The sequence below is a fragment of the Nilaparvata lugens genome, chromosome 3, assembly GCF_014356525.2.
Source record: "Nilaparvata lugens isolate BPH chromosome 3, ASM1435652v1, whole genome shotgun sequence".
In the NCBI taxonomy this organism is placed as follows: domain Eukaryota; kingdom Metazoa; phylum Arthropoda; class Insecta; order Hemiptera; family Delphacidae; genus Nilaparvata; species Nilaparvata lugens.
Window position 1 is genome coordinate 46,003,342 of NC_052506.1, and position 17,021 is coordinate 46,020,362.

The 17,021-nt window shown below is 33.1% G+C and overlaps 1 protein-coding gene across 1 annotated transcript in view; it reads left to right on the plus strand.

Annotated features, from left to right (window-relative positions):
• LOC111050664 (calcium/calmodulin-dependent 3',5'-cyclic nucleotide phosphodiesterase 1) overlaps nucleotides 1-17,021 on the plus strand; it is a 753,503-nt gene that overhangs the window by 12,790 nt on the left and 723,692 nt on the right. The window lies entirely within an intron of this gene.

Here is a 17,021-nt window from a genome sequence, read left to right on the forward strand (position 1 = left end):
GTTGCCGCATCCGTAAATGTTGATTGAAATTTAGATGGGGTTTGAAGTTTCATTCGTATCATAGCTATACATCTAATTGTTAGTTGGTTTATAAAATATTTAAACGGGCATTCAATAAACAGCAAGACCATTCACCTATCATTTTTTGACGTATTGTCATGTGCAGTAACAAGAATTACTTCAATAACACTTTTATCCCCGTCATTCCCTTTTATTACTCCACTATCAATTATTATCAAGATAGATTTGGTGGGAGAATATGACAATTTCATATATATTTTCCAATACACAATACAAGAAAGCTTAATTTTTTTTCTCAGTAATGCCTTGACTGGCTTATTGAGACTGGCCTTGAAACTGGCTTATATTTTTTCAAGAGTATGATTGGTCCATCAACCACTGCTGTGAATGATAAACTATCCATAGAATATGTATTAGGAATAACGTTTAGAATAGAACTCCAGGAACGGCTGAGAACTTTGTTTGGTGGTCAGCACCAGTAACTTTCAGTAATGAGATTCTTGCTTTGAAAATCACTTCTCGTAGGTTATAAACCAACCGGAATCTAGTTTTTCATCTCAAGCTTGTTAACTTCTCATTATCCTCATTATTGTTGAGCCAGAAACATGTTGACAGCAGACCACTCAGTATCAAGTATGTTGTCAATCAATCATCTATAGAAGCTCAAAATCACACAGGAAAAAAACAGATATGAGCATTCTTATGAGTACGCAATAACTGAATAATATAAGTTTCTATACTTCTGTGCATAAGAAATGATCAAGATCTTGATTTTGGATCAACTGTGAGCACAACTAGTGAGCGTAACAACTATCACGAACTTAAAAATACTAATTTTCCACATTCCAAATAGCTAATCTTACACTACTCAGTGATATTTGTGGAATGTGGAGCCTGAAACGTGTTCAAATTACTCATATATAATTTTTATCTTTTGAAGTGTTGTGAGATTCATTGCTTAATACTCACAGAGTTTATAAGTAGAGAGAGGTTCAGAACCAAATTCTCCATGCAAAATTCTCTTGTGCTATATACAGAGTGGCCCAAAAACCTCGTATTTCAGGTTCATTTTCCAGTTTTCAGCTATTTCCGGCAAAATCAGTTATCAGACAGGAAAATTTGCTCTTGCCTTCTTTTAAGATTATAAAATTCTGAATGAAATGAGATCATTCGAACTCCAATGAGTACTGAGCTATGATTTTTCAAAAATGAGTGATATTTAAAAAAAAAATCAATTTTGATCATTTTTAGTATTGATCAACAATCTCGATTACAATCTAGATGTAAAATTCAAAATCCCTCTGGGCGTAATTTTGTGCTCTACAATCTGAGACTATGTAGAGCGCTCTATCTCATATAGATTTCCAGGTACACCTGACAACAATGCTCCTTGTATTGTGAAAAACACCTCATTTTTAGCTTCAACCATCATCACCATCTATATTGTCCTCACAGTGATATTTTGCACAATGATATGATTCATGAGATCATGTTCTATGAGAATCACCCGTTAGATGCACTTCATTTCAGTATTTCCTATGGGAGAGGCGCGCTTAAGGACACAATCAAGGATCGCTTAAGGATCAAGCTATCAAAATGAAAAAATTTTCTTAGGGGAACATTTTTTTCCAATCATTAGGCTACTTTTTGAGACATGAGCGCCTGAAGTTAAATAAATAAAAAAATTATTTGTTTCAAGCACATATGCTAATACAAACGAGTTGAGTTGAATACAGTCATCACATTCCATGATATCACATTACTGGTATGTCTTAAATCATGTTTTAAATATATATCACAAGTAAGAGTACTTTAGTAAGTATATGTTCATAATATACAGAAGAATAGATCTATTACATTCGAAAAATTTGAAATTTTAAAATGAAATATCTATCTGTACATGTTTATTTAATAACAATTCCATATCTATCAATCATAGCATTCCAGTATTATATATCCACCTATACATATTTTGTAAACGTGCAATAACAGTTCAACTACAAAAATAATGAATTTTACATAAAATTTATCCAATACTACATTTCTTACATACTAATAAAATACCATTTATAGTAATCAACAATAATAACATTTATTTTTAAATATCTACCTATTCGTATTTTATAAACGAAACGAGTAACACCAGTATCAACTTCAACAATAATAAATTCCAGACAAATATATCCAATAATTCATTTTTATATAATAATCCATCACGCATACAATAATCTCTTCCAACTATCTTATTTTTAGAGCTCAATCTATCCCCATCAAACTTACTTTATTCAGCTCAATGCATTCCCCACTTAACCGTCTAAAATGAGCATCGAGTACTTTTAATATTTTCAATGATAACCTCTGTTCCCTGACTATAATTATCGGACATTATTCAAGTGTTTATTATCATAGATCTGATTTCGATTGCTTTCATTGCATACACATACAAACGGTTGATTTTCTGCTCCGTAAAGTTCGAAAGTAAAACCATGAGTTTGTCATCGTCAGTAACCACATTTGTAGTGAATTTTTCTAAATAAAAACAAATTCCCAAAAATTTAAACTTAAGGCGCTTATATCTCAAAAAGTAATGATCGGAAAAAAATGTTTTCCAAAGAAAACTTTTTCATTTTGATACATACAAATCGAAAAACTTTGAAAAATATCATCAGTACAAGAAAGTTTATTTTCAGCCTTTGCACAGCGTTAAGACGTAGACTGCAACATAGTATTAGGCCTACTTAACTTGCTATGTAATTGAAACTACAATTTCTACAAGTTTGTTTAACACACGTGTTTAATTGAGTAGAACCATAGAGAAACAATAGCGTAAGTAGATGTTGCAACTTTTACTGTTATCCCAAGTCGATTATTGTTGATTTTTACGGTTTTGACCGGGTAAGAGTGTATGAACGGCACAATATGAGAGCCTACCAGCGTCATAAAGCTTCACGGGAAAGAACTACGTGGGCTATCGGCTTGAGATAACAGTAAAAGTTGCAACATAAACGCCCTATGCCAAGGGATATCTACTTATGCTATTGTTTCTCTATGGTAGAACTCGTCTGACCTTTGCATTGGGAAATTCCTTAACCAATTATTCTTCAAGATCTGGGGCCTGAACTATTTTATGTTCGCTAGACCACTCACACATTCCTGGGACATTGTTGATCTTGGAAAAGTCTTCATTAGCTCAAGGTTGGAAAGCTTCTTATTTAATTTTACCATTCACATTTGATATTATGAATTTATTATTTATTTGTATTTTTAAATTTTCCGTTACTTTAAATTTGCCGCCCCCAAAACCTGCCGCCCTGGGCGGCCGCCCGGTCCGCCCGCCCCTGGGGCCGGGCCTGCATACACCGCAATGGTATTAAATTTCCGCACGGCAAGTTCTGCGAATTGAATTTGCACCGCAACAAAACTTCCGCGTTGGTGTTCACCTGGTATTATAGGACAAATAAATACATTCAAATATCAACACAATTCAAATTAAACCGTACGGATTAACTCCAATATCGGATAGATTATAACAATGAAGATTTCGACATTTTGTGTTTTATTTTAACAATTCAAATTTTGGTATCCCTTTCTTTGTCCTCTGATTGGTACTTCATGCAAAGAGAAACAAATCCAGCGAGATCGCTTCCATTCAATATTTATTTGTTAATAACCTAAATAATTAATGTAATCAAATTAAATAATACCGTTTATCAATTTAGACTCACATACAAAGTGTATTTGTAACTTTTTTGTTGTTACTGTACATCAATATAATATATCCATTTCATAATTTGTTTTTCAAGAATAAATTCATTTATTGTGCTAATAATTACGAATAATTTATCATTGTATATTCATTCATCCTTTTCCATAATGAAGTAGAAATAATAATTCATAATGAATGGCATGCGTTCACATTATTTCATATAATACGCAAGGCCTGGTTGATCTCAGATCTATGCTAGTATTCTAAAGCTGCGTTTACACCAAAGTTATTAACAAAATTATAATAACTTAATCCTTATAGATTCTATCAGATTGAAGTATTGAACATGACTTATCATACACATGATGATCATATGTGTTTGTCAAGTTTCGTTTAGGCCAATAAAATCGATATGGATTAAGTTATTAACATTGTGTTAATAACTTTGGTGTAAACTCGGCTTTAAGCCTTCAAGCGTTTTAGAAGCCTTCATAACATTGATTTAACCTATAAATGCTGTTTTAATACAATAGTTTTTATAATTAATATAATAAATAATATGAACTCTCAATTTATTGAATGGAAGAGACAGATTCAATGGAATATCGTTATCAGTAACGGTAAACGTTGATAAGTAGTTTATTAAGAGAAAGTTTGCTGTTTCTGCCCTGACCCTTCATAATACATAGTTTAAAGAAAGTGGTTTTTTATGAAGCCAATACAAAGAATCGCCCCAAGGTGCTATTCATTCATATAATCGTTTAAAATCCTATGATGTCTCTTATCAAAATCTCTATTGACAAACTCTAGACTATCATGAACCTATATGTAATTGTCATTCAATGATTAATGATCAATTTTCTCTCTGTGTGGATATCGCAGTTGTTATAGAATTTGATTTTATCCTTCAAAGACAATCTTAACAGTTTATTTCATTGAGTTTCGATGATAAATATTTGATAGTGATTTATAAAAACTTCAATCGACGTTATTGGTAAAGGATTATTGTTCTCATTCAACATATTTTCTGCTGAGGAAAATGCTGTATCTAGCTGGAAAATTTCTATAGTTTTTGGTTCTACAGTGAAATATTTGGAGAATTGAAATTAGTTACATACTATCCTGTATTTGTGCTATAAGTCAGTCCTAAGCTTTTGTTAAGGGAGATTTTTTGATATGATAATGAATGATTAAACCAGTGCAATACCACTTCCAAAAATATTCTCACTATCGCTGCTCTCCTTTGCAGGCAGTACCTATTATGCCATTTGTAATTTAAAATACTAGCCGGCATTCCAGGTCTGAGCTGTTACATGGATATTTCCGTTGTTGGAACGAGAGAAATGAGATCGATGTGATTTGTAAAGACAGATCCCTCATCATTATCACTACTTTTTACCAGCTCTCCACGCTCTTGCCATGTTTAAATTGCATTTTCCCAGTGAACGGAAATGTGTTATTCGATAGAGAGGCGAATCGGAGCAGATAAACACCTCCAGAAGTGAGGACCATTACTTCAATGTAAACTTGAGATTCTTACAGCATCAACTGTAGAACTCTTCATTCTTCTTGTAGAACTCTTCGGGAAATAAGTCAGGTTTTATATTTGAGCTACCTGTTTTCTGTTATTTGAATAATATCTTAGTTAAAACAAACCAATTTTATGTTTTTTAAGAGTCCAAATTCTGCTGACACTTGTAATAGGAAAAATAATGTCGGCTGCAGCGAATTGCTTACATGTTGGTTGGTTCTGTCACATCAGAATAATAACTTCTCCATCTTTCCTCATAAGGGAACAAAGATATTCAATGTGGGGTATTTCTTCAATGAGCAACAGATCTGATACAATTCATCCAATACAAAACAGACTGGCAGTGTCTCTGACAGGAGCAATCATCAACAACTGACAAAATATTGCAAATGCTGTTGGACGGGTGTTCTCGCAAGTGCTAGTGATTTGAACCAGAGCGGAATAAGAAACAGTTCAAATTTGCTTTGTGGGAGTCAACCATTGATCAGCCATTCTCTTACCGTTTACTGAAATAAATATTATTTTGGTTTTACACTGTAGTTTGGTTTTCACTCACGCTGTAGTTTAGTTTGACTCGAAGTTTAGTTTTCGCACTGAAATGTAGATCATTTTTATAATCTAGCAAAATAGACGTAGCCGGAAATCTCTTGGTTGCTCCACTATATTAATTTCTATCAATTTTCAAGTTCAGGGAATTCTATCTCTTGAAGTTAATTAAATTTCTTTCCAACTTTGAACTTCAAGACTAGGGTTTGAAGGTTCATTCTTGATGATGAACATAAATATCGAGGAACCCGAAAATCTTATTTCAGTTTCTGGGACCTGAAAAGGAAGTTGATAAGATTCAGACTCAATCCGCTGATTACAAGTGATCAAAATGATTACGAGTTAACCAGACGTTCTGAGTCATGATAAATGGTGCTTTCAGAAACCCTAGTTATAAAATAAAATTCTTGGATTATACAATTTATACGAGAATAAGATGATCCTTCAATTGCGTGGCTATTGAATCCAAACAACTATATTCCTGGCATTTCTTCCGAATAAGATAATCCTTCAATTGCGTGGCTATTGAATCCAAACAACTATATTCCTGGCATTTCTTCCACTAGATAATAACACGACTTCTGAATGATTTAATAGCAACATGTTCACAGCCGCAACTGTAGCATGTGTGTGTGTGTGTATCTGCGAGAAAGGAAGCCTATTACTGAAATGGGGTTTGTTTGCTAACTGATCGTACAACTATTTACTTGGGATCAAAAGGAGTCGTTGAAGCACCCGTCTGTCAGACATTACTCATTAATAACCCTCCTCCCCCTCACACAGCGCCACCAAACGCAACTTCACTTAAACATCCCATAATTGTTTCACACATTCAAGTGTCAATACAAGAAGCGTTCTATTCTCACCTATAAATTGTGAAATATATTATATTGTAGGGTTCCACTGGAAGATTCTTGAGATTCAGTAAGGATAACTACAATAAACAGCTTCTAATTCTAATGAATGGGCTTTAGCATCTACTTTTGGATGGTTATTGGAGTAATATACCATTATTCACTTCCAAATAGCAGAAAGAAAAAATTTCACCCCTAGGCTCTAGAAGAATGAACACATTCAGTGCTCATTTATAACTTTAGGGCTACTAGAGTTATATTGTGCTTCATTGTGATACTGTAAGGTTAAACAGATCCATCATAAAACTAAAACATCAAGAAAAAATGTTAGAAGAAAGATGATCCTGGATATTTTTTCTTGATATTGAATGACTGTTCTAGTAAAAATCTCCATCCCCCATTGATAAAGCTTATAATATTTCTCTCGAATCAGAGTAACGATACTCTTTCAACCAACTAATTTACTTTACTCTCTACTCTCAACTACTTTTTGTGTTGAATCTCGATTGCCAAGATACACTACACAGTGACATGGAGAGTGATGTCGGATTCGTTTTCTGAAAAACTGTAAAAATAATTTCCAGCAGCTGTTAAGCTGCTGAGTGACAGATCGATGTTGCTTTTATCTCAAAGTCTCCTCATTCTCATACTAACTTCTTGTAGTTTTTCAACTTGAATGCTCACTATCTGACATCTTCTTTTTGCTACGCTTCAAAATAAACATGGAACTTGGACATTCAAGTAGTGCTATTTCGTCTAGGTAGCAGTCGTGACATGTTTTACGCGCAAGCATTATATTAGTAGAATTCATGAGACATTTTTGCAAAGGACTAATAGTTCACCATTTCCAAAAATACTTTTCAAATGGGGGTGTAAGAGTAATACGGCTCATTATGTGAATGAGAAATACAATGAATTACTCTTTTAAAATGAATACAGTAGCTGCCGCATATGATTCCCTACAAAAATATCAAAAGTAAATTATCTAAATCAGAAATGTTCTTCAGTAAAACGGAGAGCAGACTTCTGAATCACGACCCAATGAGTAATCTATCTTTGGTTCTCTATGGATAAGATTGCTAATTGTTTCCAGGGTACTAGTAGTTCTGTGAACAGTAGACATCACGCAGTTTTCTCATCCACAAGTATCTGGTGTCACCTGTTTGAAATTTTAACAAACTCAGTCCACTTAAAAATGGGAATAAAATAGGAATAGGAAAACTAGGAATAGGAATAGGGAAGATAGAAATAGGAAAACTTAAAATAGGAATTCTTATTTAAAAATGGCAAGTTAGCTGCTCAGCTCAATAATGAACTATCCCACTTCAAATGCACATTGCACAAATGACATCGATATTATTGTCAAGTATTCTCCTGATTTTTTAGTATTGGAATCTCCATTGATGAGGGCAACATAGCAATCATATTATTATAAGAAATTCGAAATCTACTTATATTCACATATAGCCTACATATCTGTTTTTTTACATCAACTCATACAAATAGACAAATTTCATTTACATTAATACAAACAGGCAATCTAATCAAAATGAAATGTACATAATACTTAAAAAATACAATATATAAAATTCACTATAAATGTAAAAAAATTCGGAAATTAACCTAATTAGAGCAGGTGCGAATAGAATAAGGAATTCTATAGTAATTGATGGAAGAGATTCAACTCGAACCAAATGATTCTATTGAACATCTCCAATGTTCTAATTATTGATGATGCCATTGCCTGCTTCTATCACAAAGTAGATCATTCTAATGATGAACGTCTTCAGTTATATTTTGTTTCTTCTAAGCTTCTTATACCGTTAGCAAAAACCCCTCAAGGGAGTTTGCCTCCTCAAAGAGGATTGAACGGGAAGCATGAGACTTCTCCCAATTAGAAAGGGATTTCAACATCTATGGAGAAAGTTATTGTTTGCAGTGAGTTCAAAGCTTTTGTCATCGAGCAGCCAGTGAGATGTGAAATCATTATAGAGAGTGTCAACCTGCAACAAATCAAGGTTTCACTCACATTTGCGCGTTTATAAATTTGTTTTCAAATCTCAAATCTGGTCCAAAGATCGAGAACTTTGTTACACATGAATCTAGTTTTGAAACTTCTCATTAAAACACCATAACTTTCTACACCAAACAATTTCGTGATAGAGTTCATTAAAACATGGACTAGTTGATCAAATTAAGCAGGTTCCCTTTGTTAGAATTATTGTCCTGGACTTCTCCAGGAGTATTAGTGTAAAATTCTTCACTTTCATTGAATATTATAAGTATATTTGCGACCATTACAATAATATTATGTATCAAACTCATTTTCAATTTTTGTCACTTTTATCCGGTTCTCTGTTTACACCTTCTACTCCTTCTTCTTGTTCTTCATTATTTTCTGATCATCCATCTAACTCCAAAAAATATCTTTTTTCGCTATTATTATTAAGTGAAAATTATTCAAATTTGTCGCTTCTGTTAGTTTTCTAACAACTTTTTTACTGCAGTCCCGATGACCATTCCGATGAATGTAATTGCTTTGAGTAGACATCCTTACTTCAGCGTGTTCACTCAAGAAAAATAATAAATGTAGTCAATTTATCTTATTGCTTATGCTTCGATGCTTGTATCTTTCTGTATAAATAATTATCTCGAAAAATCTATTTATTGAGAAAACTGAAAAATTGTGTGAATTTAGACACACTCATATTGACCTATTTTGGGCTCTTCCACTCACTTTTGAGTTATGGTGTGCGTCTATGGGGTAAAAAAGGCTCTTAGAGCTATCCTAGGACTAACACAGAGATTCATGCAGGCCACATTCCCCTAATGTTGGCTGTATCAATAACGATCAAGCTGAACATCTGCAATTCAATCAGATACTCTCTAGCAAAATAATTGCAAGTAGGTGACATTCGTTAAGACGAGGACAAAAGAGTTTTGTAACTTATAGCATGCAAAATAAAGGACATAAACGTTTAAAAAAGCAAGTATAAATATTTATTATATCTATGTGAGCAAATAGAAATCATGAAAACACAATAAAAATAAAAGGGAAGTGAGATCTAGTTTTATCAGGCGCACTAACACAGTAGCACCTTTTTACAAAAATCTGGTGATAGACCAATCAGAGCTCAGTATTTGTTAGGCGATAAAAAACAATTAATTCAAAAGTCTCCACGTGGTCTTTTTTAAAATTATAAAAATTTATCATTATTGTAGAATACGGTACATATAAAGCTGTATCTAGCATAAATTAAAATTTAAGTGTTTATATTTGATATTCAACAAAATAAGAATTGCATTTTTACAAAAACAGTACAAAAAGCATATTGATTGAGTGGAATTCCCCCAGTAAGACTATGCGTCTGAGATTGGGGGACAGTTCCAGCAAGCAGTATCATTCAGTAGTTATATTTATTATAAATTACAATATGTGTGATTAAAATTATAAAAATAAGATTCAGATAACAGTAAGTGAATTATAAGTGATATAACATAATTATAGTGTTGGGTGTAGCTTGATATCTAGAGTGAGAGAGCAAGAGGACCCAAAAACCGGAAGTAATTTATTGTTCTATAAGCCTCTATTATAAAAAAATATTTATGTATAACCTCTTAAAATGCTCATGTACTGCGGACTTTTTGACAATATTAAATTGTGACATCGCGGATTTATTGAAATCCACCAATGGGAGAAGATATTCAAATTTTATGCAAATTTAGAATCGGAAGTATCGTCGAAAGAGAATAAGGGAAGACCAACTTGCTTGCCAGAGACCGACCAAGACGCCAATTAACATGAGAGCAATAGACTGATTCCCTTATAAGTAGAATTCGTTTTATTTATTACCAAAGTTCAAATCTTAACAACTACTAATAAGTAATGAACCTAACTCAGTGAAGTCGCTTTATTACATGAGTTATCAATTTAAATATCCCCATTGGAGAGGACGACAGCAGCCCACCAGAAAGGCATAGGACACACAAGGCGAATCCATGCCACATCTTTGAATTTGTGAGAAATCTACGCACGTGAGTTACAGAAAAAAAAATTCTTAAGAGGGCCCTCAGTGCAACGAATTAATAGAAATTTCATAAAGCTAGCTCGTCGAAGGTTTTACTTGAAAATCAAGCTTGGTTTAAAATTAATTGTGCAAATAGTTATAACTAAGGGAAAAATCTTATTAAGAAAATTGATGAAAATGAAATGTTTAATTGTATATTACCATTTAAAGTATTAGATATGCTCAGTTAACATATTTTAATATCAGTACTATTAGTATAATAGAAATTATAGAAGCTCAAAGTTCATAAGATAAATCATTTATCTAAATTCCACTGACAGCCGAACTCATACCCTGAGAGTTGATATTTAAAATCCTTAATATTGTTGGAATACTAAAAATTATGAAACTCCTATTTGATGAGCAGAAGCAAGTCGAATGATTGAGCTATAGAAATCTCTATATACTTATAAAAGGCTAAGCCCCGACAGACTGAAATCACACCACAGCCCAAACTACTGAGCCTAAAAACTTGAAATTTTGCACGATTGTTTATGGTAGCCTGAAAACATCCACTAAGAAAGGATTTTCAGAAATTTGCCCTCCTGAGGGAGCTGCGGCCCCCCAAAATTTTGTACTTTTTAACCGCTCATTGCACAGCAAAGTCATGAGGAACTTTTTTGTTCAGCTACGAAAAAAAATTAGATCTATGCAGAAAAATTTCGATCAGGAGCACAGGGGGGTCCAGGAGAGGGCATTTTTCGAAAATTTTGATGTAAAATCACACTACAGCTCAAACTAATTGTCCTACAGACTTGAAAGTTTGCACAAATATTCTTCAAACATGCTAGACGTGCACTAAGAACGTATTTTGAGATATTTTGCCTCTAAGGGTTTCAAAGGATGAAAAAGGATCCTATCAAGTAAGGTTATGAACATGGTAAGGTGAGTGCCATATGGAAATGAGATAATTTATTTATTGACATGTGATATTCTAACATATGTTGTAATCATTGGAAATAACAAAATAATATTATAGAAATTCTAAAAAGAACATCTGTTCTATTATTGCTTTCTACCTGATTCCACTCAACCTCAATAATATTGTTCTGATAATTGATAAATATGTTTAATAATAATATTATTATTGATATAATAAGAGTATTGTTTTAATAATTAATTATTATCATTAATATAATAATAGTATTGTTTTGGTAATCAATAAATATTATTATTTTCACAAACTCTTTATAATTTGTAATGGTGAATGTGAAACAGCTGCATCAAAGAAATTATCTCAAAAACATATGTTTAGGAGAACCATAGTTTTGAACTTCGTTTTCCTGATGGAATGTATAAGCCTACACGTGGCATGTATTATTAATTTTTCAGCTAGAACAGTTTTTTAAGACTGCTGAATAAACGTCTACAGTTTCATCAATGCTGTATCGGCAATATGAAAACGCATGCAGTTAATATGTCTTTGAATAAAGGTGTTGATATCTACATGATAATTATTCTCTACCATTTTTATTTAATTGAAGTTTCAAAATTATTCAAGCCTTGATAGAATGATTGACTCAACTGTACAGTCAGTCGAAAATTTTAATATTGAAATGAGGGGTATTTTGGCAAGCTGAACAAAAAAGTAAGGTCCTATGCACCTTTTTGATATTATTTCTTCAAATGAAAAATGAGTTTTGTTGGTTGTCAAAACTCCCCCTGGAAGAGAACTATTCATTTTATCCTATCTTTTAGTAAAAAAACAATGATTTCTGCATTGAATAACTTCTATCTTGCCAACAAGAATCGAACTCTTTGTGAATTTAGATATGACCTTCACTTCAGATTTATATAACTCTATTAATAAATTCATGGAAATTGAAGTACTTTTTTCAGTTAGTTGATGAAATTAATTATCAATAGAGAAAATGATTATAATTTCATCAATACAGAATTAATTGAATGAATTGTCGATGTACTGAGTTCTTGGTCAACAATAATCCAATATTGGTATTTATCCAATCATTATTTTTTTCAGAAGTTATTTCATTTGAATTAGAAAATATTCATAAGCTCGTATCAATTTATCATCCGTAACAATGAATTATTATTCAAAACATGAATTTAATCAAATGAAAAATTGCCCATACTGTATTCATGTTCGCATGTTTTCCACTTGTGATGGATAGCCAAAATATTGTGGAGCGAGCTGCACGGCGAATTGTAATCGAGGGCTCTGATTGGCTGCAAAGTTCAGCGTTCGGAGTGTGGTGAGGCGAGCAGTTAGAACAGAGGCAAGCGGCAAGGCGAATGGTTCGGAGTACGGTACGGCGAATGATTTTTAACATTATGAAACTTATGCTCATGTTCGTTGAAAGGCAAGATGTTCGGAGGAATGCACGGTTTGCTGCGCGGTTCGAGGTTCGGTTCGGCATGTGTGGACGCACCTTTAATTGTTACAGGACATTTATACAGATCACAGGCCAAATCAACATAATAATCTATCTTCTTCTTCTTCTTTTTCTTCTTCTTTTCCTTCTGCTTCTTCTTTTTCTTCTTCTTCTTCTTCTTCTTCTTCTTCTTTTCTTCTTTCTTCTTCTTCTTCTTCTTCTTCTTCTTCTTCTTCTCTTCTTCTTCTTCTCTTCTTCTTCTTCTTCTTCTTCTTCTTCTTCTTCTTCTTCTTCTTCTTCTTCTTCTTCTTTTCTTCTCTTCTTCTTCTTCTTCTTCTTCTTCTTCTTCTTCTTCTTCTTCTTCTTCTTCTTCTTCTTCTTCTTCTTCTGCTTCTTCTTCTTCTTCTCTTCTTCTTCTTCTTCTTCTTCTTCTTCTTCTTCTTCTTCTTCTTCTTCTTCTTCTTCTTCTTCTTCTTCATCTTCTTCTCTTCTCTTCTTTCTTCTCTTCTTTCTTCTTCTTCTTCTTCTTCTTCTTCTTCTTCTTCTTCTTCTTCTGCTTCTTCTTCTTCTTCTTCTCTTCTTCTTCTTCTTCTCTTCTTCTTCTTCTTCTTCTTCTTCTTCTTCTTTTCTCTTCTTCTTCTTCTCTCTTCTTCTTCTTCTCTTTCTTCTCTTCTCTTCTTCTTCTTCTCTCTTCTTCTTCTTTCTTCTTCTTCTTCTTCTTCTTCTTCTTCTTCTTCTTCTCTCTTCTTCTTCTTCTTCCTCTTCTTCTACCAATATCTAAAAGGCTAAGCCCCGACAAACTGAAATCACACCACAGCCCAAACTACTAAGCCTAAAAACTTTGAAATTTCGCACAATTGTTTATTGTAGCCTTAAAACATCCACTACAAAAGGATTTTCAGAAATCTGCCCCCCCCCCCTGAGGGAGCTGGGCCCCCCGAAATTTTCACTTTTTAACCGTTCATTGCACAGCAAAGTCATGAGGAACTTTTTGTTCAGGTACGAAAAAAATCAGATCTATGCAGAAAAATTTCGATCAGGATCGAGCACAGGGGGGTTCAGGAGAGGGCACTTTTCGAAAATTTTGATGTAAAATCACACTACAGCTCAAACTGATTGGCCTACAGGCTTAAAACTTTGCACAAATATTCTTCAAACATGCTAGACGCGCACTAAGAACGGATTTTGAGATATTTTGCCTCTAAGGGTTTCAAAGGATGAAAAAGGATCCTATTAAGTAAGCTTATGGTAAGGTGAACTCCATATGAACTGAGATAATTGACACATGATATTCTAACATATGTTGTAATCATTGGAAAGCTTAAAACAATTTCATCAATTAGCTGTTCGAATTGATTTTGCGTTGATGAGAGCGCTAGCTTACCACGTGTTTTACACGTTCTACAGACCTGTAAACGTTCTACAGATTTATAGTATTCCTGGTGATTGAAACTGTCTTTTTCAGCGTTGTCTATTAATAATAAAGCTTAATTTACAACTAGCTTACCCAGCGAACTTCGCACCGCCAATGTATATCATGTTACACTTGACTTTATTTGGTGAATCATGAAATTCATCTGACAATCAACATGTTCATCTCAATACGGACTTCCTATGTGCTTAGTCATGCAGCATTCATTATTCCGAAAACATATTATTCTTCTCAATCAATTGGTAGTAATATCTATCAGTAAAGTTTTCAATTGAATAAAAAGGTTATATCAGTGTTTCTAAGAAAAATATTCAATGTTTTCATAGCTGTAGATTGTCGATATATGGTCCAGGAAATATGCGATGTACGATGAATCACACAGAATTCCATATTCTTTCCATTTTAGGATGAATATAAGCTAAGCAAAATTCAAAAAATTGTAAATTATTCTTTCATTCTTCAGTAATTAATGAATGCAATATGAATACTATACAATATATATATATATATATATACTCTCTTTCATTAAGTGATAATTTTTTTCAACATTTTCCAGTTTCTCAATGATGGGGGAGTGATAATTATTTATAGGTCTTCTAAGGAACCATTATCAACAGCTGGTACCAATCAACTACACTTCAACTCCAAACTACCGTTTTAATACCAGTACACAATAATTTATCACAGGGTGATATGTTTATTACAGCTGGTAACTTGAGATGCTAAATCATATTATCACAATATGATCTTGAATCATGATCATCTTTCCGTTCTTCAGTAGCCGCTCGGCCGAAAATTTCGAAAACATATGTCTGTAAAATGGATTAATAAATAATTATTATTAGCCCCCCTATTAAAATTTCTGTTCAGAAACCATCCCACAACATATTCCCAAAGTTTCATGCCGTTATGTCAAGTAGTTTTCAAGTCTACAGGGAACAAACAAACATACAAACAAATACACAAACAGACATTCATTTTTTTATAAATAGATTGCCATTCGGCTCAAACAAAAGCCTCTCTAAATGAAGGTAGAATGATAAAGATTCAGTTTTTTGTTTTTACATTTTTTCAAATCACTTTCTAAAAGTTCATGTAGTACCTACTATTGTGTTTGAGACACTTCTGGCGCTATCATAGTTTCACCACTATTCTGTTCCACAGTCCTATCTCTTGCAGTCGTTAACTATAAAATATCTAGAATAATTATAAAGAGCTGGCTTATGCACGTACGGGATAGGAAAATTATGTTTGACGCATCATCACGTCTGAACTACTGGACTAATTAACTTGAAATTTTGCTTATAGATTCTTAAATAACCAAGGATGGTTATAGGCCTATTCTCAATTCTTCAAAATTTCATTACGTCAAGTTTTCATTTTGTCAAGTTTTAAAATAGATCCTTGCGAAGCACGGGTTCTTGCTAGTCTTCAATATTTATGCTGATAGAAAAATCATGAAAATTATTAGTTGATGCTATTAAGCAGAATAAGAGTTTTAATTGAGCCATCTGTGATATTTTTCTTACATATTTTCTCATACAGTATTGTTTTTATATTTGTTGTTTCATATTTCATTTTTTGCTCGTTGATTTCATTGTAATTATATATTTATTGATTGGATTGTGTATCTTTCATTCTTTATCCTGTCTGCATGCATGACCAATCTATTACTAGTATTTTTATTTATTATTATTATTTAAAAATCATCAACCAACAATATTCTTCGCTGAATGAGTTGGATAAATCAGCGATATACAGTATCAATCAATAAATCTTCAGAAATAATATGCTCTCAAGATTTATTTAAATGGTTCAACATAATCTCTGAAAACAAATTGACTGAAATACAGGGTCATAGTATTAAGTCGAAGCAGTACTACAGATTGTACAGATCATAGAAATTATAAGGAATTCTAATTAAAGTGCCGTCGTTGATCAAACTCGGTATTATCTCACACTGCTGACCCCTTTGTCAGATGGTAGCGAGTTGGATTGATGTCTGTGCCTTATTGTCTTGTCCAATATTTGAAATCCTTATATTTATCTAACTCTTCAACATCTATAATTGTGGAGCTAGTCAATGTAGCGGTAAAGATTGCCGATTGATAAAGCAGCAGCAGTTTGCAGCAATTGATAGCAGAAATATTGGTATAAGCGCCTTGGAGAGCTGGTAAGAACCATATGGTATTTTTATTTCAGCAGGCGCTTGAATATCAAAAATATTCAAAAATTCACATGCTCTACCGACAGACTGCTAGCTGGGCACATGAAAGTCGAATACGGCTTTACAATAATGACTTGCCTAATTATATAATTGTAGCCTGATGGTTAATAAAATGAATCTTGAATCTTGAATCTATTGGTCGACTATTTATGTACTTTGAAACTTCAGTGTAAAATAATGTGAGATTGAAGCGATTCCCTCACGTAAATTCTATGTCATTGCGCATTGCGGAAAGCTATGTATTAGAGTAAAAGCTGTGCATTAGTTGAAAAAGTGTTACCTTCATGAAAGCACAGGAAATCAA